This window comes from Tamandua tetradactyla, chromosome 24 (assembly GCF_023851605.1).
Source record: "Tamandua tetradactyla isolate mTamTet1 chromosome 24, mTamTet1.pri, whole genome shotgun sequence".
Classification (NCBI taxonomy): Eukaryota; Metazoa; Chordata; class Mammalia; order Pilosa; family Myrmecophagidae; genus Tamandua; species Tamandua tetradactyla.
Window position 1 is genome coordinate 56,559,243 of NC_135350.1, and position 22,200 is coordinate 56,581,442.

The following is a 22,200-nucleotide window of genomic DNA, read 5'->3' on the forward strand; positions in this document are numbered from 1 at the left end:
TTCTTTATGTCTCATCCTGACACCAGTGAGCACTGCAGCTCACCATAGGCTGATGTATTACTTAGTTAAGTTTCTCTAGAGAAACAGAATCAACAGGGAACACTCGCAAATATAAAATTTATAAAAGTGTCTCATGTGACTGCGGGAATGCAGAGTCCAAAATCCACAAGGCAGGCTGTGAAGACGACGACTCCGATGGAGGGTCTGGACGAACTCCACAGGAGAGTCTCACCAGCCAAAGCTGGAATGGAGCCTGTCTCTTCTGAATCCTCCTTAAAAGGCTTCCTGTGATTAGATTAAGCATCACTCATTGCAGAAGACACTCCCCTTTGGCTGATAACAAATGGAATCAGCTGTGGATGCAGCTGACGTGATCATGATCTAATTCTATGAAGTGTCCTCATTGCAACAGACAGGCCAGCACTTGCCCAACCAGACAAACAGGTACCACCACTTGGCCAAGTTGACACATGTCCCTGACCAGGACAGCTGGGGAGAGGGGTACGGTATCTCCTGCAGATAGAGTGAAATTGACTGAACTTTATCACAATTTACCAACCTGTTCCCTGTTTCTCCCAAGGTGCTGCACAGTTTTCCACTGGACTCCAGAGTTTCAAATAGTTGCTTCTGGCAGTTTCTGTTAGTTGAATAATTGTTTTGACTCAGGGACTGATTCCTAGAGTGTCTTACTCCACCATCTTCCCACCTATCTTTCTTTAGAGCTACAAATACTAGTAGTGGTATGTGTATGTGTGTGTGTGTGTGTGTGTGTGTGTGTGTGTGTGTGTTGGGGGGTGATGGATGGAAAGGACAACTTGTATTCTTTTAATGACCTCAGTCTGAAATTTTAACTTTGCCATTGAATGACTCTTTCAAATGCAGTCATTGTTCTTGGATATGATATCTCAGGTACTGTTTCTTCAATTCTTCTAGAAATTCTTTGCGATCCCAGTGTCTTTTAAAAAAATATTTTATTGAGTTAAAATATACATTCAATATAATTTATACACTTTTAAGCTCAGAATTTATGAGTTTAACAAATGTATTCTTGTATGCAACCATCACCACAAGCTATAGTATAGTTTCTTCACTCCCCAAAGTTCCCTGTGCCTTTTGCCGACAGCTCCTTCCTCACCTACCCCAACACTGGGCAACCACTAATCATCTTCCTGTTAGCATAGGTTAGATTTAACTTTTCTAAAAATTTATGTGAATAGATTCATATTGTTTTTACTCTTCTTTTGCTCATTATATTATTTTGAAATTAATCCATGTATCAGTAGATCATTCCTTTTTATTACTGTATGACATTCCATAGTATGGATAAGCCAAGTACTTTTCTATTCACTGACTTGCTGATGAACATTTGAGTTGTTTCCGGTTTTGAGCTTTTAGGAACAAAGCTTTTTGGAACATTCATAGAAAGACTTTGTATAGAAATATGTTTTAATTTCTATTTGGTAAATATCTTGGCATGGAATTGCCAAACTATATGATAAGTATATGTTTAACTTAGTAAGAAACTGGCTTACTGTTTTCCACAATGATGATACCACTTTAAATTCTCATTGGAAATACATGAGTACTGGTTTTCCACATCCTCTCTGATACTTGGAATTGTCAGGTTTTAAAATATTAGGCATTCCAGTGGGGGTATAGTGGTATCTCATTGTGATTTTAATTTGCATTTGCCTGTCAACCCTATAATGTCGAGAATCTCTTCACCTGCTTTTGGTTATTCATGCATCTTCTGTTGCAAAGTGTCTGCAAACCCCTTTGCCCTTTTATTATTGAATTGATGGTCTTCCTGTTACTGAGTTGTAACAGTTTTTTAATATATTCTGGGTACAACTCTTTGGCCACATTTATGAATTGTGAATGTATCTTTCCTAGTGTATAGTTTACCTTTTCATTTTTGGGGGTGACTTTCAAAGAATAGGAGTTTTGAATTTTGACAAAGTTCAAATGATCATTTTTAAATTGCTTGTCCTTTTTGCGTCCTTTCTAAGAAATCTTTGCTTACTCAAAGGTCACAAACTTCTTAGAAGTTTTTTACTTTTGGCTTTTATGTTTAGGCTTATCATTCATTTCAGGTTAGTTTTTGTATACCCATGTGGAAAGCCATTTGTGCCAGCACTGTTTGGTGAGAAGATTGCTCCTTTTCCATGGCTCCTTTATTGAAAATTGATTTTACATGTGTAGATCAATAACAGGAATCTCAGTTCCATTCATTCTTATATCTATCTTTGCAACAGCAAAACTGTCTTGATGATGTAATCTGAAAGTATTTCTTGAAACCAGGTAGTGTAAGTTGTTTAACATTGTTCTTCTTTTCAAAATTGGCTTTTCAATTTTAGGTTTTTTGCATTTCTATGTAAATTTAAGTTATTACAAAAAGTCTGTTGGGATAATGGTTATGCTAAATCTATGGATCAATTTGGTGATAATTGACATATTAATAATATTGAGTCTTCCAATTTGTGAACATGATATATATATATACATTTTTTTTTTCTTTAACCTCTTTCTCTAATGTTTTGTGGTTTTCAGGTTACAGTTCTTGCACATATTTTGTTAGGGCTAACCTAAGGTTGCCATGTTCTTATGCTATTTAAATAGCAATTAAAATTCCATTTTAACTGTTGCTATAATAGAAAAATACAAAATTTTATATTTCTTGTATGCTGTGATTTTGTTAAACTCACTTATTTGTTCTAATGGCTTTTTGTATATTCTTAGGATTTCTGAACATACAGTCTTGCTATCTGAGAATGTAGATAGTTTTACTTCTTCTTTTCCAGTCTTCATACCTTTTATGCTTTGTTTGTTTTATTTTGACTTATTGTACTGACTAGGATTTCAATACAATTTAGACTAGCAATGATAAATCTTCATCCTTGCTTGCTCTTCATCTTAGGGGGGGAATTTAGTCTTTCATCATTGTATTTAGGGTTCTTTAGAGAAACAGAACCATCAGGAAATATCTTTCTCTCTCCCTCTCTTTTTCTAGTTTATAGTGAGATTATAAAGAATTGGCTAATGTGACCATAGGAACGGGTGAGTCAAGACCCATAGGGCAGGTCACAAGATGGAAACTCCAATAAAGGTGATGACAAAGTCCTCAGCCCCAATTCCCCAGGTGAAGGTAGAGGCTGGAAATTCCAGCAAAAACCAATACTGAAGTTGAGTCAAAACTTCTCTTCTGACCTCTGAAATCTTCTGTTCTGGCTTTTAAGATTTGGAGGCTCCCCACATTGTTGACAGCAATCTCATTTGTTGATTACAGATGCAAGTCATATATTAAAATATCCTCACATTAACAAGCACATGAGTGCTTAATTGAACATCAGCACACTGTAACTCTTGTAGTTTGAAGCAGTATGTATCCAGAAAAACATGGTCTTAGATTTAATTCACATTTAAGTAGGACATTTTGATGAGGTTCTTTAAATTAAGTTGTGTCCCACCTCAATCAGGATGGGTCTTAATCCATTACTGGAGTCCTTTATAAGAATGAAATTCAGAAAGAGAAAAAAGCCGTAAGAAGCAAGAAGCTGAAATTGCCATGAACAAATAAATTTCCACTGTTTAAGTCTAGCCGTTTCATGATATTTGCTTAAGCAGCCTATGAAATGAAAACTTAGCCAAGTTAACAAATGAAATTAGGTATCAGAATCATTAAGTATAGTGTTTAGCTGGAGGTTTTTCATTGATGCCCATATTTGTTTCCTAGGCCGCAGTAACAAAGTGCCACAAACTGGATGGCTCGAAACAAGAAACATTTATTCTCGTCTAAAGGTTAGTAGTCTGAATTCAAGATGCTGTGAGTGACATCCTCCTTCCAAAGACTCTAGAGGAGATTCTTTCCTTGCATCTACTGGCTTCAGTGGTTTCTGGCATCACTGGCTTGTACGGACTTATCACTCCATTCTCTGCCTCCATCTTCACATCATGTTCTCTCTGTATCTCTCTGTGTCCTCTCCTCTTCCTAAAAAGACAACAATCACTGGATTTAGGGCCTTCCCTGATTCAGTATGATTTCATCTTGATCTTTAGTTAATGGCATTTGTAAAGACTCTATTTCTGAGTATATCGTATTCTTATGTTCCAGGTGGATATAAGTTTGTGGGGGGCACTGTTCCACCCATTACAATACCCTTTATCAAGTTAAAAAATTCCCTTGTATCCAGATTTGCTGAGAGTCTTTATTATGAAAGGATAAGTTTTGTGAAATGTTCCTTTTTTCATCTTTTGAGGTGACCAAATGGATTTTCTTCCCTTATGGTGAATTAGATTAATGTTTGCATGTTAAATCCACCTCACATTCCTGTGATAAGCCCCACTTAGCTGTCATGTATTTTCCTTTTGTATAATGTTGGATATAATTTAATAATTTTTAATAAATTTCAAAACTAATTAGTTAACATTAAGTTACTAATATTTTGTTAGGGAATTTTACAACTGCATTCATAAAGGATATTGTTCTATAGTTTTCTTGTACTCACTGTAGTTTTCCTTACTTGCAACAGTTAATTTTCATTTTACAGTAATAAAATCCTTTATTTCCAGAAAGTATTTGTGTATTTTCTTTTTAAAAATTTAATAAAATTCAACAACAATGATCCAGGCTTGCAGTTTCCTTTGGGGGAAGGCTTTGAATGAAAATTTCATTTGTTGAATAATATAGAGTAATTTGAAATCCCTGTTTCTTCTTAAATCAAGCCTGATAATTTTTGGCTTATATGAAATTTGTTCACTTCATCAAAGTTATTGAATTTATATTTATATTATTCCCTTATTATCTTTTTTTATATCTGTAGCATCATTTTGATGTCCTCATTTTTGCTCTTGATTTGGCAATTTTTTTTCCTCCCTTTTCCCTTAGTTCAGCTATAGGTTTGTCATTTTTTGTGTGGATCTTTTCAAAGAAGTAGCTTCTGGTATACTTTATTTCTTTTGTTTTCTGTTTTTTTTTCATTGATTGCTGCCTTTTGAATTATTTCTTTCTTTGTACTTATTTTGGTTTTAATTTGCTCATGTTTTTTTCCCTAGTTCAGAGAGTAAAAACAAAAAAAAAAAAAAGGAAAAAATAAACAGTTCCAGTGAGTTATGGAAAAATGACAAATAGCTCGACATATGTGTCACTGGATTCCCCAAAAGAAGGGGATGGGAAAAAATTGTTTGAAAAACTAATGTTCAAAAATAGTAAACATATAAAAACCTCAATAAACCTAGATAAATACACAAACACATAGGAAAAGCATACTGTATTAGTTAGGGTTCTCTAGAGAGACAGAATCAACAGGAAATATCTGTACATATAAAATTTATAAAAGCATCTCACATAACCATGGGAACGTAGAGTCCAAAATTTTTAAGGCAGGCTGTGATGCTCACAATTTCAAGGGAGGGTCTGGATGAACTCCATGGGAGAGGCTGTCAGCTGAAGCAGGAGGAGAGCCTGTCTCTTCTGAATCCTCCTTGAAAGGCTTCCAGTGATTAGATTAAACATCACTCATTGCAGAAGATACTCTCCTTAGCTGATTACAAATGGAATCAGCTGTGGATATAGCCAACATGATAATGATTTAATTCTATGAAATGTTCTCATAGCAACAGACAGGCCAGAATGTACCCAACCAGACAAACAGGTACCACCACTTGGCCAAGTTGACACATGAACCTGACCATGACAGTCCACCCCTTGTCAACTTGGCAGCTATACACATCACATTAAACCATACCTAATTTCTAAATAAAAAACAATAAAATGCACATTTTTTTTCTTTCACCTCACAGTACTCTACTGTCTTGCATATAACTGGAAACACATTAAATCTCTCCAAAATAGGGTGCAAGTCCTTGGTAATATTCATTCTTAAACTTGATATCTTACAATTTAGATAGTATAACACGAACAAAACCGCATTACAGTCCTCATTTCTGTAACTGATCACATGGTTGTTGTTCATATTTATCACTACCTTCTTCCAATCCCATTCCATGTTCCCTTTCTCATAAGCAAGCATTTCAGCTGGGCATGGTTCTTTGCCTGGTGGGGTGACCCAAACCTTCATTCCTGAAGTTTCAGAACCATTGGTAGTCCTGCCAGGTTTGGGTTATTGCAGTTTTCCATTGATTTTAATCACAGGGCGTGGTAGTACTAAAAGACACCCTAGGGGATCTCCTATGTTCCAAGAAAACTCTTCTTTACCTCTATTATGTAGTTGCAGTCTTATTTCCCCCTGATAGTCAGGGTTAATCACCCCAGCCAATAATGTAATACCCTTCTTGGCTTGTTGATCCATGGGCATGAGTAGCCCAAAGTGACCAGGCGACAATCTTAGTCCAAGGGAATCATTGTTCTTTCCCCTGGTGGAAGCACTCCCCCTTATAGAACAAAAACCTGTAGACCAGCAGTGTTCAGGGTCACAGGGACAGGAAGCAAAACTTTTCCTAGTGGATCATTAGGGGTAATAGCAAGGGGTGCCACTCCCATTTCCACCCCTTAGTTCCTGGACCCATGATCCTAGCTATGGGAGAAGCAGCACCATAGAGTGAATGCTGATTCAGAGCATATACAGCTTCCTGGAGAACATTACCCCAGCCCTTCAAGGTATTGCCACCTAGTTGGCACCGCAATCGAGTTTTCAAAAGGCCACTCCACTGTTTTATCAATCCAGCTGCTTCTGGGTGATGAAAACATGGTAGGACCAGAGAATTCCATGAGCATATACCCATTCCCATACTTCATTTGTTGTGAAGTGTGTTCCTTGATCAGAAGCAATGTTTTGTGGAATACCCTGATGATAGATAAGGCATTCTGTAAGCCCATGGATGGTGGTTTTGGCAGAGGCATTGCATGCAAGGAAAGCAAATCCGTATCCAGAGTATGTGTCTATTCCAATTAGAACAAATTGCTGCCCCTTCCATGAAAGGAGTGGTCCAAAGTAATCAACCTGCCACCATGTAGCCAGCTGGTTACCTCAGGGAATGGTGCCATATCAGGGGCTGAGTGTGGGTCTCTGCTGCTGGCAGATTGGGTACTCAGCAGTGGCTGTAGCCAGGTCAGCCTTGGTGAGTGGAAATCCATGTTGCTGACCCCATGCATAACCTCCACCCCTACCACCATGACCATTTTGTTCATGAGCCCATTGGGCAATGACAGCAGTTGCTGGGGAAACAGGCTGACTGGTATCTATAGAATGGGTCATCTTCTCCACTTGATTATTAAAACCTTCTTCTGCTGAGGTCACCCTCTGGTGTGTATTCACATGGAGCACAATTATCTTCAGGTTTTTAGCCCACTCAGATAGGTCTATCCACATACTTCTTCCCCAGATGCATTCTCACCAATTTTCCGAGGTCTTTCCAAGTCCCTGACCATCCAGTCAAACCATTAGCAATAGCCCATGAGTCAGTATACAAATACACCTCTGGCCAGTTCTCCTTTCAAGCAAAATGAACAACAAGGTGCACTGCTCGAAGTTTTGCCCACTGGTAAGATCTCCCCTCACAACTGTCCTTCAAAGACACCCCAGAAAGGGCCTGGAGTGCTACAGCTGTCCACTTTTGGGTGGCACTGCATATTGTGCTGAACCATCTGTAAACCTGGCCCAAGTTTTCTCTTCCTCAGTCAATTCACTGTAAGGAACTCCCCAAGAGGCCATAGGTCTGGTCTGGGAAGGAGAAGATAATGTGGCAGAAGTGGAGACTATGGGCATTAGGGCCACTACCTCATGTAACTTACTTGTGCCTTCAGGGCCTACTCTGGCCCTGTCTCGTATATACCATTTCCATTTTACAATAGAGTGCTGCTGCGCACACCCAACTTTAATGGCTTGGTGGGTCAGACAGCACCTAGCTCATGATAGGCAACTCAGGTCTCATGGCATCTTCATGGCCCAAGGTTAAGCATTCAGTCTCTACTAAAGCCAGTAGCCGGTCAAAATCTGTTTCTCAAAAGGAGAGTAGTTATCTGCAGCAGATGGTAAGGCTTTCTTCAAAATCCTAAGGGTCTGTATTGTGATTCTCCTATAGGGACCTGCCAAAGAAAGGCTCCAAACAGCATCTCTATTTGTCACTAACACTTCCAGCACCATTGGATCTGCTGGATCATGTGGTCCAAGTGGCAGAGCAGCTTGTGTACAGCAGCCTGGACCTGTTGCAGAGCCTCCTCTTTAGGTCCCTGCTAAAAATTAACAACTTTTCTGGTCACTCAATAACTGGGCTGGTGTAGCACACTCAAATGAGGAATCCAAAGCGAACAACTAGGCAATGTGCCTCTTTTTTGGTCGTGGGAGAGACCAGATGCAGCAACTTATCCTTCACCTTAGAAGGGATATCTCTACATGCCCCACACCACTGACACATAGAAATTTCACTGAGGTGGAAGGTCCCTGTATTTTTGTTGGATTTATCTCCCATCCTCTGACATGCAAATTCCTTACCAATGAGTCTAGAGTAGTTGCTACTTCTTGCTCACTAGGTCCAATCAACATGATATCATCAATATAATGGACCAGTGAAATGTCTTGTGGGAGGGAGAAACAATCAAGTTTCCTGCAGACAAGATTATGATGTAGGGCTGGAGAGTTGATATACCCCAGAGGTAGAACAGTGAAAGTATATTGCTAACCTTGCCAGCTGAAAGCAAACTGTATCTGGTCGTAATCTCTGCAATCCCTCCAGGAATCTGGTATTGCTTCTGATTTACTATTTAGCTAGGTAGGGGCAGTTCTAGTGAATTCCACTTGGCCTTTCCCACCACACCATAATAGCCCTCAGTGCATGAGTTAGAGAGCCAATGTGGGGATTCTACCAGTTGCTCAGTATGTATACTCCAATTGTATATTCTGGAACTGGGGAAATAACTACAGAGTGGATCTGGAGGCCCAGTGGACCCACTGTGAGATGGGTTAGAAATATCTTCCAAGTCTTTTGCTTCAGGGCATTCATTTGCAGTTTCATCTGGTGAAACAGGATTAATCACTTAGGGCTAATCCCTTCAGGTGGAGGTTGGGTGGCCAACTCCTCAAGGCAGGCTGGAGGTGGGGTGGCTATGCCCTCAGGGCAGACTATTACACTGTTATCTAAAGAGGACTCAGTATAACCTAGGGTTTCAACCTTGCCCTTGGCATCGTTATCAATCCATATGTCACCATCCCATTTTTTAGGGTCCCACTCCTTTCCAATCAATGCCCTCACTTTAATGGCAGACACCAGGCATGATTGAGATTTCAGTTTACATTGTAAAGTTGCCACTCTAACAATAAGATTCTGAGTCTGATTTTCAGAGATCTCAAGTCTACAGCTACAGGAAATAAGATTTTCCTTCAGGATACTCACAGAAACTTCTACATCTGTCAAATGGCACTTAAGCTTCTCATTTGAAGCCTTAAGTCCATCCCTTTCACTCCTTAATGTATCCAGTGTATCCAACAACAATCAGCCAACATCTCTATACCTCCTATTTCCATAAAACTCCATAAAGGTGTTAGAAACATTATTCCCCAGACCCTGGTTTCATACAAGCAAAGCATTAAAAGAATTGAAAGGTGATATTTTGACTATCTCTTTTGCCAACTCACTCCATGGATTGGCAGTATCATTCTGATTATAGGACTCAGAGTCCTTAGTGCCTTTCAGTCCAGTCAGAGTAGAAAACCATTCATAAAAAACCATTTTTATGTTTCTGTTTCATAAGAACCCCTCCTGGTACCAAGTTGTATTAGTTAAGGTTTCTAGAGAAATAGAATCAACAGGAAATATTTTTAAATATAAAATTTATGAAAGTGTCTCACGTAACCATGGGAATGTAGAGTTGTTAGTTAGCTCATGGCTGGGGGTAAGCGACCATACTGAGTCAAACACACAGCACACAGTCATGAAGAAACGACTCAGGAGACAACCCTCAGAGGTAAGTGGAAAGCATTTGCTTTATTGAGGAAGTGCACAGGCTTATATAGGCTGGGAGCATGCAGGGACATGTGTCAGGCTGGGATTGGTCACCATTGTTGCTAGGGTGGAGGGCAGATTTAAGGTTAGCGCTTTTGGAGTGAACCACTGCCAGTTCTGGGAAGAAAGCCGGTCACTTGTTAGGCCATTTTGTGTTGCCTTGCATCAGCCATGGCAGCCATGTTTGGCCTTATGACTTCTTCATCATAGAGTCTAAAATTCTTAGGGTAGGCTGTGAAGCTGATGATTTGGATGGAGGGTCTGGACGAACTCCACAGGAGAGGCTCACTGGCTGAAGCAGGAAGAGAGCCTGCTTTTCTGAATTCTCCTTGAAAGGCTTCCAGTGATTAGATTAAGCATCACTCATTGCAGAAGATACTCCCCTTGGCTGATTACAAATGGAATCAGCTGTGGATGCAGCCAGTGTGATCATGATTTAATTTTATGAAATGTCCTCATAGCAACAGACAGGCCAGCACTTGCCCAACCAGAAAAACAGGTACCACCACTTGGCCAAGTTGATGCATGAACCTGACCATGACATATACCAAGACATTATATTCAAATTGATGAAAAATAATCCTTAGAACAGCCTTAGGAAAATGACATATTACATAGATGGCCAATTACAGGAAAGATGTTAGATCTCTTGTCAACAACTGTGCACCAGAAGACAATGAAACAACACTTCAAAGTGGTGAAAGAAAAAACATCTTAACCTAGAATTCTGTATCCATTGGAAATACCTACAGAGGTGAAAACAAAAGAAAAATATTTTTGTGCAAATAAAAACTGAAAAATTTTGTCAATTACAAGAAATGTTAAAGCAGCAGCTCATGTGAAGGAAAATGACTAAATAGAAACTTGATTCTACACAAAGAAATAGAAATGGAAAATATGTGGGTAAATAGGAAATATGTTTTCTTTCACTTTAAATGTTTTTTAAAAATAATTAAATGTTTAAAGCAAAGTTATCACAATCTCTGCGACATTCATAACATACGGGGAAGTAAAATCTACAACATTCTTATCTTTGCTCCTCTTTAAATATTGTCTCCTTTCTCTAACTGCTTTTATGATTTTCTCTTTATCACTAATTTTTAGCAATTTAACCATGATGTGCCTTGTGTGATCTTCTGTATTCTTCTGGAAGTTCATTGGATGTGAAGGTTTATAGTTTATATTATTAGGACATTTTTTTCTGGGGTGGGGGAAGGTGCACGGTCCGGGAATCAAACCTGCGTCTCTGGCATGGCAGGTGAGCATTCTGCTGCTGAGCTACCTTGCACCACCCCTAACTGTACAGTTTTGGTTGTTGTCCCTTCAATTATTTTTCTGTTCCTTCCCTTGTTTTTCCTGTTTTGGGGACTTCAAGTTCAAGTATGCTTGGTACTGTCCCACAGCACACTGATTCTCGGTTAATTTTTTCAATCTTTTAACTGTCTCTGCCTCATTGAAGTTACTATTCTACATCTTCAAGTTCAATGATCTATTCTTCTACAATTTTTAATGTGCTTTTAATCTCAACTAGTGCATTTTCATTAAAAATATTGAGCTTTATATCTTCAGAAGTACCATTTGGATATTTTTGTACTTTCCATTTCTTTTCATTATAATACTTGTTTTAATGTTCTTGCCTGCTAAATCCACCAACTCTGTTTTGTCTGGATTTGTTTCTATTGGTTGATATTTTTCATGCCCATGGATCATATTTTCCTTATTCTTTTCATGCCTGGTAATTTTTTAAAAATTTTTTTTTAATTTTAAATTAAAAAATATGACAACAAAGAAACACAAACACTCTTAATATATAATCATTCCATTCTACATATATAATCAGTAATTCACAATATCATCACATAGTTGCTTCTTCATCATCATGATCATTTCTTAGAACATTTGCATCAATTCAGAAAAAGAAATAAAAGATAACATAAAAAGAAATAAAATGAAAACAGAAAAAAAATTATACATACCATACTCCTTACCCCTTCCTTTCATTGATCATTAGCATTTCAAACTAAATTTAACATTTGTTCCCCTTATTATTTAATTTTATTCCATATGTTCTACTCATCTGTTGACAAGGTAGTTAAAAAGAGCATCAGACACAAGGTTTTCACAATCACAGAGTCACATTGTGAAAGCTATATCATTGTTCAATCATCATCAAGAAACATGGCTACTGGAACACAGCACTACATTTTCAGGCAATTCCCTCCAGCCTCTCCACTACATCTTGAACAACAAGGTGATATCTACTTAATGGGTAAGAATAACCTCCAGGATAACCTCTCGACTCTGTTTGGAATCTCCCAGCCATTGACACTTAGTCTCATTTCACTCTTCCCCCTTTTGGTTGAGAAGGTTTTCTCAATCCCTTGATGCTGAGTCTCTGCTCATTCTAGAATTTCTGTCCCACATTGCGAGGAAGGTCCACACTCCTGGGAGTTGCCTGGTAATTTTTACTTGGAAGCCAAACCTTGCGAATTTTATGTTGTTGGTTGCTGAATTTTGTCATGTTCTTTTTTTGAAAAATGTTTTTATTGAGATTCTTCATACACATACAGTCTATCCAAAGTATAAAATCAATGACTCATAATGTCATCACATAGCTGTGTATTCATCACCATGATCAGCTTTAGAGCATTTGCATCACCCCAGAAAAAGAAGTAAAAGAAAAAAAAAACCCTCATACATCCCATACCCCTTACACTTCCCTCTCATTGACCACTATTGGTTCAATCTACCCCCAATTTGTTTTTATCCCTTATCTGACCCCTATTACTTATTTATTTTTGTCCTTATTGTTTTATTCATCAATTCATAGCCTGGATAAAAGGAGTATTTTCACAATCAGGCAGTCACATTGTAAAATCCATATGGTTATACAATTGTCTTCAAGAATCAAAGCTCTACTGGAATACAGTTCAATAGTTTCAGGTACTTCCCTCTAGCCCCTCCAATATGCCATATATTAAAAAGGGATATCTGTATAGTGCAAAAGAATAACCTCCAAGAGAACATTTTGACCCTGAAATCTCTCAGAGATTTCAAAACTCGATTTTGTCTCATTTCTCTCTTCCCCCTTTTGGTGAAGAAGGCTCTCTCAAGCCCATGATTCCAAGTCCTGGATCAACCCCTGGATGTAGGAGTTAAAAAGGTTATTGTTTAACCTAAAGCTTGCAAACTGTGAGGAAATGCAGACTTGAGCTTTCAGGATCTGGAACTTCAATAGAAGCTGAGATATGCAGATAAAGCACAATGAGGTGTGGAAGAGACTTGCTTAAGGGAAATCAACATCCTAGTGTTAAAAGTATTTACTTCCTGGAACTTATTTTTGGATTATATAGTTTTTGCATGCAAACAACCTTTATTACCTTTCTTTCTAGTATATAATTTTGTACTTGGCTGAAAATAAACTTGTCTGAAGACTGATGTCTCCGGATCCCCTGATCCCAGTCTCTCTCTCTTTTTGCTTTAACATTCCTTAAGGTCATAGCTGCGGCCAACACCTGGAGTCCTGTCCTACATTGCCAGGGAGATCTACACTCCTGAGGGTCATGTCCCATTTAGGGGGTGGTGGGCAATGAGTTCACCTGCCAAGTTGACTTAAAGAGAAAGCCTACACCTGAGCAATAAAAGAGGTTCTCTGGGGGTGACTCTTAGGCATAATTATAAGCAGGTTTATGTTTTCCTTTGCAGGTATAAGTTTCATAGGGTCAAACACCTATGAGGGCTTAGCCTGTTGAATTGGTTATTTCCACTACTTACAAGAATACCAGAAATTCTGCAAATAGGGAAGTTAAATATTTTCTCCTTTCTCCCCAATCTCTCAGTGGGCCTTGGCAAATAGATTTTTATTTTCTGCCCAGATTACTCTGGGATGTATTGTGGCATCACACTAATCTGTACAAACAGCAAGATCTCCCACCTTATTCAAGATTCTATGTAATGATGATGTTCGAAAAAACTGACCATACAAGTTAAATTAGATAATGCACAGCCCAAAATATACACTTTGTACCAAATAAGTTTCTTCTCCTTTGGTCTTAAACAGAGGTTGAAGTTTCAAAATATGGACCATGTCGTCTTTTACTCTGTATTCTGATTTACTTCAGCCTATCCAGATCAGCTTCACTTGTATCTCTAGTCAAAATTTGACCACTTTTTCACCTTTTTAAACATTTGCTGTATGGGGTAATGCTAACTTTCATAGCTTCAGAGCTCTAATTCTGAGTCTCAGGTATCACACAAATACCTGAAGTTCTAAGGAATAACCAAGCTACGCACAAATAGCTCAACATCTCAGATTCAGAAATAACAGATGGGACTGCTGTAAGAGCTAACAATCCTGGGTCTTTTACAATAAGCCCCATCCTGATGACCTGTGCTCTGGACTTCAATTCTCCTAGTTTGTATGTTATAGTTAGTCCATATGAGTGAGGTATGGTTATATTTATCTTTTTGTTTCTGACTTATTTCATTCAACATATTGTCCTTAAGTTTCATTCCCCTAGTTGCATGCCTCACAACTTCATTCCTTTTTCCAGCCACTCGTACTCCATTGTATGTATACACCACAGTTCGCCCTTCCATTCCTCAACCCTTGTCCCCTTAAACCCCTGCCATCCATTGTGACTGATAAGCACCATTGCCATAAATACCAGTGTGCAAATGTCCATTCGTGTTCCCACTCTCAATTCCTGCAGGTATATATCTAGCAATGGAGTTTCAGGATCATATGGCAACCCCACCTCTAGCTTCCTGTGGAACCACCACATTGCCCTTCTGAGGGGCTGCATCTCTCAGCTTCCCTACCAAAAGTGAATAAGTACATCTTATCATATTCTTTTAAATATTTTTAGGCTTTGTTCTGGCAGTCAGTTAAGTCAGTCAAAATCAGTTTGATCCATTTGAGGCTTGCCTTTAAGTTTTGCATGGGCAAGTCCATAGTAATCTTTAGACTAAGGCCATTCTGAGGACTGTCCTCAATACTCCTTATATTGAAAGATCTTTTCACTTTGGATTGTGGGAATACAAACTATTCCCAGACTTGGGTGAACTTTGGAAATGGCTTGATTGGCGCACACATTTTGGCAGTTGTTCTCCTATCTTGTAGAATGTCATCCCTTGCAAGCATGTGTCAATACTCAGCCAAAGTATTTGACCCTTGGAGTTCTCTCTCTGTGCAGCTACCTCTGCTTGAGTGTTCTGGCTCATAAATTCCAGATGCTTCTTCTTTCTCATATTCTGATATTTATTTCCTCAACTCAGTGTGATTTGCAGAGCTCTGTCTGTGGTCCCTCTCTTTGTGCTGAGCCATGGACACTTTCTTCATTCAGGAAGCTAGAGTAATTGTAGGGTTTATCTCATTCATTTTCCTTCCATTTGGAATCACTATCATTGATATATTTTGTTTGGTTTACTCATTGTTTAATGTGGAAGAATAAATTCAATCCTTATTTCTTTGTGGCCAGAAGCAGATGTTCATGTACTAATATGATTTTAAAAATTAAAGCTGTAGTAGGATTACAAACTTTTAATTTGATCAAGCAAATATGACCATTTATATTTACTATAACCATTACTTCATTGAAGAAAGGATATTTTAACAACAAAAATTTAGGGAAAACATACATTCACAATATAGGATAATCCTTTCCATTGATTGCATTTAGTTTCATGAAAAATTCACATTATAAATTTTCCCATTCATTTTGCCACATTTGACTGAGAGTTTACTTATCAATCAGTGCCAATCTTTGGCTTGTGGTCTGAAGCCATTGATTCAGGACATGCTCTCATTTTCCCATGTCTGTTTTGCAGATGAAGAATTGAGTTTCAAAGAAATTAATGAGAAAGTGGTAACTACTTAGCAACATTGCTGAGGCTAAAACTCAGGTCTCTGGACTCCCACAATAGTGTTCCTTTTCCTACATTGAATGACGCTTTCTATGTGTGTTATTATATTCAGATTAAGCTAATAGACACTAAATATTATCGCCCCATTGAGATGTTGCATCTCACAAAGTTATCTTGACACTTCCCCCTTAGTCTCTAATCTGTGTATTATTATTATGATAAAAACACTATCTAACATTTGAATAGAGTGCTTCATACTATCAAAACTGAGTTCATGTCATTTTTCTGCTACCAGAAATTAAACAACAAAAAATTAAAACAAAAACCCCAAGACTTCATAACACATTTAAACATATTCAAGTAAATATTTATTGAATTGCGTTGCATTTGAAAAATGTTAAATTTAGTAATTAACCTTAAAGGAAATCATTCACCAAATATATACTCTATTCATAAATCAATGAGAAGTTACTTAAACAGGCTTTCTCCTACAAAGAACATGAAATTTTTATTTGAATGTCTCCAAGCAATTAAAATATCTATTATTAGAAACTAAATTCATTGTCTCTCCATCAAAAACCTTTTTCTACAACTTTTCCTCTCATCTGATTGCTCTGTTACAGAAACTTAAAAGTCATACTTGCTGCCTCCTTCTTTTTTAAATGCCATATTCAATAATCTTTAAGTTTTTCAACCGTATATCCAAAACACATATCGAATCTTTGTACATTTCTTCATCTGAATTATAAATCACTATCACTTCTAACCTATACTTTTGTCTGGTTTCCTCACATCTACATCTGTTCATATTCTTTACTCAGTACACATGGTGATTTATAGAAAATTCAAATCTGCCAGATGACTTGTGGGAAGTACAGAGGTCTGCACTAAAGCTTCCAACTGCTCCCTGACATTTACCAACCTCTCTGAGTTAGATAGTTCCACAAGACTAGTCTGGCCAATCAACTGTGGGCAGAAGTGACATAAGTTGGTTCCAAGCAGATGTATAAAAAAACTGGAATCTGACTCAACAAATACCTTTCTTCTGCTGCAAGAACTATGGCGTTCATATAGTCCAGAAGGTGAAGCTAACAAGATAGCAGAATTTCCTTCAGCTTGGGTTTCTGAATGAGTCTATGGAGATGAGTCTCTGTTGACCTATAAGGAATATTTAGCATGAATAAGAAATAAGTTTATCTTTTCTTAAACCAGTGGGATTTGGGAATTACTGTAGCATAATTCAGATCACTTTGGATTTTCATTAATTGTGCTGGTTGAAGCTGTTATGGACCCCAGAAGAACATGTTCTTAAAGCCAATCCATTTCTGTGGGTGTAAATAGTAAGAACTTTTGATTAGGTTATTTCAATTGAGACATGCCCCAGGTGGGTCTTACTCCTTTTGCTGGAATCCTTTAGAAGAGGATGAAATAGAGAGAGAACAGAAGCTGAGAGAGAAGGACACATACAAAACACAGAGAGAAACCACAGAAACAGAGAGGAAGCCACTGAAGCCAGAAGCTGGAAGCAATGAAAAGAATGGAGAAACCAGCAGGTACTGCCATATATTTTGTCATGTGATATAGGAGTCCTGCATTGCCCACAGCCTGTCTTCAGAAAGAAGGTATCGTCTTGTTGATGCTTCGATTTAGACATATTCATGGCCTCAGAACTGTAAGCTTGCAAACTAATACATTCCCCCTTGTTAAAAGCTAGCCCATTTCTGGTATATTGCATTTTGGCAGCTTTAGTGAACTAAAACACTGATCATAGGATGAAGTCCTAAACCTTTAATAAAGTCTTGGATGAATAAAATCTGATTATACTTCATTACTCTTTTTGCATAGATCATTGGTTTTCACTCTGGTTTTCTCTCTTTGCTAAATATTTTTTCCTCAAGTTATAGCATATCCTGGCAGCTTTGAGGGTAACTGAGAATCATCTCTTGTATCCTGACAGTCACTGCAATTGTGCTAGTGGAGAGGGGTAATTATAGCATGTCAGCATATATAAGGTGGAATTTTTGCTAAATAGTATATTTTTCTTAGCTGGTATTAAAGTGGCTTTGTTAGTTCCTGAATTGTCATGAGTGGTCTGGGTTTGGATGGGAAAACAATAAAACAGTTATTGCTAATGAACAAAGAAACTGATTTGAGGTAGTTTTAAAAAATAAAAACCAGCAAGTGAAAGAATTTGCTGGAAAGATATTAGGGTATCACATAGTACCCAAGGGCATCTGTGTTTTCTGAGCTACTGGAACAGTTGTTGAATAAATATATCTAAGCCAGGTAATAGTCTTTCTCTCTCCGTCTCTGTTCTCTGTTGCGCTCACCATTTCTGATTTATTTTTCTGTTTATTGGCATTAATTGCTTCTTTTTTGATCATGGAGATATGATGTCTACTCTCAGTTCTGAAGTTGACAATATCTTAGCTCTCTTCGTAAGGCAGACACTAATCAGCTGTCTCAGTACTTATTCCAAATCCCAGGAAAAATATTGTTAGCCTAGGTATGGTCAGATGTTTGCCCTTGATTAAAGCAACTGTGATCAGTGGTGTAAGATATATTTTTAAAATTAGTTCAATTAAAAATTTTCCTTTTTAATTCAGAAAACAGAAGCATCAAAAGCATTTAGGATTTTTTTTTTTTTTTTTTTTTTTTGCGTGGGCAGGCTCCGGGAGTCGAACCAAGGTCTCCGGCATGGCAGGCAACATTTAGAATTTTATCAACTGAGATGTTTTCTGGGAAAAACAGTATAAAATACATAACTGAGATAACCTTTATTCTATAAATATTTAAAAGCTAACAGCTCACAAAAACACTTTACTTGAATAGGATCCTGCAGAGAATCGTTTTAAAATAACCGTATTTTTTAGAGTCTAAAGAACTTTAATTACAATTTACTTGCATTTATTTGTGACCTAAAGTAATATTTACCATAATGACTTTATTTCAAATGTTAAGAGTTCAAGAAAAAGGAAAACAACACTGTTGTTTCTTATTAATTCACTTAAAGCACTTAACAATCCAGAATCATAGTTAACAACAAGAATCAAGTTCAACTTTTTGGCACAAAATGAAATCATTACTATAAAAGGATAACATATAGGTTACTGAGGTTTCAATTATACTTCTCTCTTCACTTCCAAAAAAAATTTGCCCATTCCCCAAATATAAATGCCACATTATTATGTTGAATGGAAACAGTTTTAGGAGAACTGCATGGTATCGGGAGACACAGATGTCTGGGAACCCTCTGCACCGATTTTTGAGGAGCAGCCGCACATGGGCAGGTACAGGGTGGGCTCAGGACACTTTGTTCTCCCAAATCAGCACAGTCGTGATTCACTGACCAAGTAAGTGTCAAGAAGTACCACAAACTCCTGCTCCACTTCCATTCCTGCAGTGCAATTTTGGTCATTGCTTCTTTTGAGATGAATATCCAAAGAAAACCAAATTTTCACAGTCTGATTTTATTTCTGATTTTATTTTACAAAATCAGAAAGCAACTTGTGCTGTCCTTTGTCTGAATGCAGAATACATAATTGCTTGGTTTTTGCTCATTTTAAAGTCACTCTTAAGAGGAAGTAGTTTTGCAACTGGAACAGTGGTAGCTTCCTGGCCTCAAGTCTGAAGGTGCTCTGGTGGGGACACCAGCCTCAAGTCTCTCAACAGTTTTTCTGTCACTTGGTCTCCCCAAGCTGCTGCTCAAGGCCTTGCCAACCAGATCAGGGTCTTACCCAAAGTTGAACCCATCCCCTTGAAGTCCAGCAACCAGCAGATTCCCACTAAGGCCAAGTCTGGCAGAGTAAGGCATAAAATCTTGAAAGTCGATCATGGCCTCTGGGTGCCCATCTCTTTGTGTATGAGTGGGGAGATATGGTAGAAGAAGCAGTTCTTGAAGAGATGGAATAATTGTGAAATGAGAAAAGATCCTGAAGGAATTTCCCTCCATTGGGAATCTGGGAAGCATGGTTAAGAACAAACCAAAGGGTTGATAGGTTAAATTAATATACAATGCTCATGAAGAATTTATCTTGAGAAAAACACAAAATCTTAAATGCGATAACAAAGTTTATTTAAGGATCATGGGAATTATTAATGTGTAAAAGACATGAGCAGGTGATAAAATACATGAATACATGATAAATTTTGCCTTACTTTTTATAGAGGCTTGCTTTGATAGTCAAATGTTTCATCATTTAATGAGCTAGATATGTCATATACATTGCATATAGTTCCACTACCCCACCCACACTCTTCCACCTTAGGGTCATTTTAAAGGAACTCTGGTTGTGTCATTGACTAGACAGATCAAAGCAATTAAAAAATTAAAGGCTCTAGAATTTCCAAAAAATAAAAAAGAATTCAAGGACTCTGAAAGGCACTGAGTATTATGGAGGTGAAGGTGAGCTTTGATTCCTTAGCCAGAGATCTCCAAAAAGTGTATAGAATGCCTAAGTTAAAATGCTTAAGAAAGAAACCACCAGAATTTCTAATTAATTTATTCTTAACCTAAGATTTAAGAAAGAAATGAAGCTTTGCTGATGTTTTATATACAGGTGGTACCGGAAGCCTAGCTTAGAATATTAGGCTAGAGGTGTCAAAGGCAGTAAGCATTGTAGTTGAGATCATAAACTCTATAACCATAGACCCTGAGCCTGATTTCCATCTCTTATACCAAGTACCCGAGTGACCTTATGTGAAGCTCTTAAATTTTCTGTGCCTTTCTCACTTGCAAAATGGTGATGAAAATAAGAGTGATTATTTAATAGAATTGGTTTGAGAATAATTGAGCTACTACTTGTAAAGTGCTTGAAAAGGTTCTCATACACTGAAGCAATATAAGAGTGCTTGAGAAAAATCACACCCTGAAGTGACAAGTGGACATTCTGCAGCCTGGAGGAGTTGAGCATGGTGCCTTCCCTCATTTGTTCAATTTTAGCATTGTGTTTCAGATTGCAGTTAAGATGTATCTTACTAAATGGAACTCACACAGATTGCATCGCTTAGTTTTAGTGAGTACAGTGATTTTTTTTTTTTTGGCTTTTACAATGGGGATTTATTAGCTCACAAATTTACAGTTTTAAGGCTGTGAAAAAAGTCCAATTAAGGCATCAAGTGGAAGATACCTTCTCTGAAGAAAGGCTGATGGTTTCCAGGGTTCCTCTGTTAGATAACAAGGCACATGGTTGGTTGGTGTCTGCTGGTCCTTTGCTCCTGAGTTTTATTGCTTTCAGCTTCTGGTTCCAGTGGCCTCCTCTCTGAGCTTCTGTCGGTCTCTCTTAACTTCTCTGGGGATTTTCTCTCTAAGCTCTCTCAGTTTTTTCTGTCCTTCATCCTCTCACAAAGGACTCTAGTCAAATCTCAATTGTTGAACCTAACCAAAAGGTCCCACCCACAACAGGTCTGCACCTACAGGAATGGATTAAAACCACACAGTGTTTTCTGGAGTAGATAACAGCTTCAAACCAGCACAACTATATTTCATTTTACAAGAAGGATCACATTTTTGGTGTCTTTCACTATTTTTCTGTAACCTAGGACAGTTTCTAGACCCTTTCCATTTTTCTTATTACTCTTTATTTAACCTGAAATATAATAATGCTTTTAGTTATTCAGGGTCCCTTATGCTTCTATATACATTTTATGATTGGCTTTTCCATTTCTGAAAAGAAGGCTGTTGAAACTTTGATTGGAATTACATTGGATCTGTAAATCATTTCGGGTGGAATTGACTTCTTAACAATATTAGGTCTTCTGATTAATGAGCATGGAATGTCCCTACATTTATTTAGGTCTTCTTTGATTTATTTTAGCAATGCTGTTGTTTCTGTGCCAAATGCTTTTTTACATTCTTGGTTAGATTTATTCCTAGGTATTTGATTCTTTTACTTGCTATTTCAAAAGTGGATTTTTTCTTGATTTCTTCTTCCAATTATTCATTACTAGTGTATGGAAATACTATTGATTTTTGTGTCTTGATCTTGTATCCCACCACTTTGCTGTACTTGTTTATTGGTTTCAATAGCTTTGTTGATTTTTTCAGAATTTTCTGTGTATAAGATTGTGTCACCTGCAAAAGTTTCACTTCTTCCTTTCCAATTTGGATGCTTTTTATTTCTTTCTCTTGCCTAATTGTTCTAGCTAGAATGCCCAGGACAATGTTGAATAACAGTGGTGAGAGTGGGCATCTTTGTTTCATTCCTGGTCTCAGAGGTAAAGATTTCAGTCTCTCACCACTGACTATGATGTTAGTTATGGGTTTTCCATATACGCTTTTTATCACGTTGAGGAAGTTTCCTTCTATTCTTAGTTTTCTAAGTGTTTCTTTTTGTTGTTGTTTTTAGTTAGTTTGTTGTTTTTAATCAAGAATGAGTA

At 37.6% G+C, this 22,200-nt stretch overlaps 1 long non-coding RNA gene across 3 annotated transcripts in view; it reads right to left on the reverse strand.

Moving 5' to 3' along the window:
* Window positions 1–3,771: 3,771 nt before the first annotated feature.
* Window positions 3,772–22,200, reverse strand: part of LOC143667995 (uncharacterized) — a 41,003-nt gene continuing 22,574 nt past the window's right edge. Inside the window, exons 3-4 of one of the 3 annotated variants that reach the window (XR_013168225.1) lie at window positions 16,861–16,980; window positions 3,772–3,988 (exon numbers count right to left, since the gene is read on the reverse strand). This is a non-coding gene — a long non-coding RNA (uncharacterized LOC143667995). Of the gene's footprint in view, window positions 3,989–11,594; window positions 11,690–16,860; window positions 16,981–22,200 lie in introns of those variants that run through there. The other 2 variants (XR_013168224.1, XR_013168226.1) reach the window with 2 other exon arrangements.